A 2,433-nucleotide genomic window follows, 5' to 3' on the forward strand; every position below is an offset into this window, starting at 1 on the left:
AACTTCCTAATTGTTTTTTACGGCTACGGGGTTGAAATACTAAACGCGTTATATATCCTAGAAGCGCTCAGGCATAATTATATCATGCCAGGACTTCTACCTGGATGAACCAGAAAGGATATAGAACAACTTCCTAATTGTTTTTTACGGCTACGGGTTGAAATACTAAACGTGTTATATATCCCAGAAGCGCTCAGGCATAATAATATGCCAGGACTTCTACCTGGATGAACCAGAAAGGATATAGAACAACTGCCTATTTTTTTTTTTACGGCTACGGGTCGAAATGCTAAACGTGTTATATATCCTAGAAGCGCTCAGGCATAATAATATGCCAGGACTTCTACCTGGATGAACCAGAAAGGATATAGAACAACTACCTAATTGTTTTTTACGGCTACGGGTTGAAATACTAAACGTGTTATATATCCTAGAAGCGCTCAGGCATAATTATATCATGCCAGGACTTCTACCTGGATGAACCAGAAAGGATATAGAACAACTTCCTAATTGTTTTTTACGGCTACGGGTTGAAATACTAAACGTGTTATATATCCCAGAAGCGCTCAGGCATAATAATATGCCAGGACTTCTACCTGGATGAACCAGAAAGGATATAGAACAACTGCCTATTTTTTTTTTTACGGCTACGGGTCGAAATGCTAAACGTGTTATATATCCTAGAAGCGTTCAGGCATAATAATATGCCAGGACTTCTACCTGGATGAACCAGAAAGGATATAGAACAACTACCTAATTGTTTTTTACGGCTACGGGTTGAAATACTAAACGTGTTATATATCCTAGAAGCGCTCAGGCATAATTATATCATGCCAGGACTTCTACCTGGATGAACCAGAAAGGATATAGAACAACTTCCTAATTGTTTTTTACGGCTACGGGTTGAAATACTAAACGTGTTATATATCCCAGAAGCGCTCAGGCATAATAATATGCCAGGACTTCTACCTGGATGAACCAGAAAGGATATAGAACAACTGCCTATTTTTTTCTTTTTACGGCTACGGGTCGAAATGCTAAACGTGTTATATATCCTAGAAGCGCTCAGGCATAATAATATGCCAGGACTTCTACCTGGATGAACCAGAAAGGATATAGAACAACTGCCTAATTTTTTTTTACGGTACGGGTTGAAATGCTAAACGTGTTATATATCCTAGAAGCGCTCAGGCATAATAATATGCCAGGACTTCTACCTGGATGAACCAGAAAGGATATAGAACAACTGCCTTTTTTATCTACGCGTCGAAGTTCTAAACGTGTTATTCTTAGAAGCGCTCAGGCTTAATAATATGCCAGGTTTCCAGCGACTGATTTTAGCTGATTTTGCGGTGCGCAAGAATGGATAATTTACCCGACTTGTAAACAGATATTTCCTTCAGCCGATTGTGTCTCATGCAGGAGAATGTCATGTCTGCGTTGTTTTGTTTCTACTGAAGTTTTATCAAAAAAAGCTTAAGCGAAAATAGGGAGATCGCAATTTATACTCTTACGAACTATAAATTAGGGCTGACCTGGAAGACGCGTTGAATTGTGCCGCCATCCTTCAAAATATAATCTGGCTGCGTTTAGGGAGACAATTTCCTCTTCCATCCAGATTTACTTGGTATATGTGTTTGCGAGAATCTTCAGATAAAGAATTGGGTATACACTGATTCGAATGGCTTGGCGATACTAAGTGCTTAAGTCTACTTACCGATTACAACATGTTTTGGAAGTATTGAGAAGCGCGCCAAATGAGGTTGTCACAGTGTTCTCGAGCGAACACGGCCCTACCTGGTTTGATAAAACTACCATTACATGCAGCTATCATGCCAGTGATTTCTCCTTTCGTCGCATAGTGAATAGTTTGTGAGCACATCCTCGACTCTCGAAACATTTGTCTTGCGCCGCTATAGAAGTTGCTCTTCCGCGAACCTTAGGTAGATTTCCCGCTTAACATAATGTTTGATAATTTATGCAAAAGTTGACCTCGTGAAAGTCAGCAGTGCATTAATCGACTCAAAAATAAACAGACTTCCTACAGGGTTTTGAACACGGTTTTAATTAAAGTACTCTACGAGCGCTGTGGTAGTTGACCGCAACAGTGTTACGGTGATGGATACTTAACTGGATGATTACGTCACATCATAGCAACCAGACGGTACGAATTTTTTAACTTCCGGAGCGCTGAGGCTCGTAGTGTCTCTGGATTCCTTGTCTGAAAATTTGAATGACTCTTATGTACAAAGGATTCGGAACCTCAGGAGTGAGTTAGAGGGAATTTCTAAAGATCATGTTATACCTGTAGCTAATGGCTCTGTTAGATGTTTTCACTTATTTTCTCAGTTCGAGATCTTTAGTTGTGATACGGTTAAACAAATTATCAGATCACTTTCGAGTAAGTCTTGTTCAGTCGACCCAGTGCCAAGT

The sequence above is a fragment of the Porites lutea genome, chromosome 13, assembly GCF_958299795.1.
Source record: "Porites lutea chromosome 13, jaPorLute2.1, whole genome shotgun sequence".
Lineage (NCBI taxonomy): Eukaryota > Metazoa > Cnidaria > Anthozoa > Scleractinia > Poritidae > Porites > Porites lutea.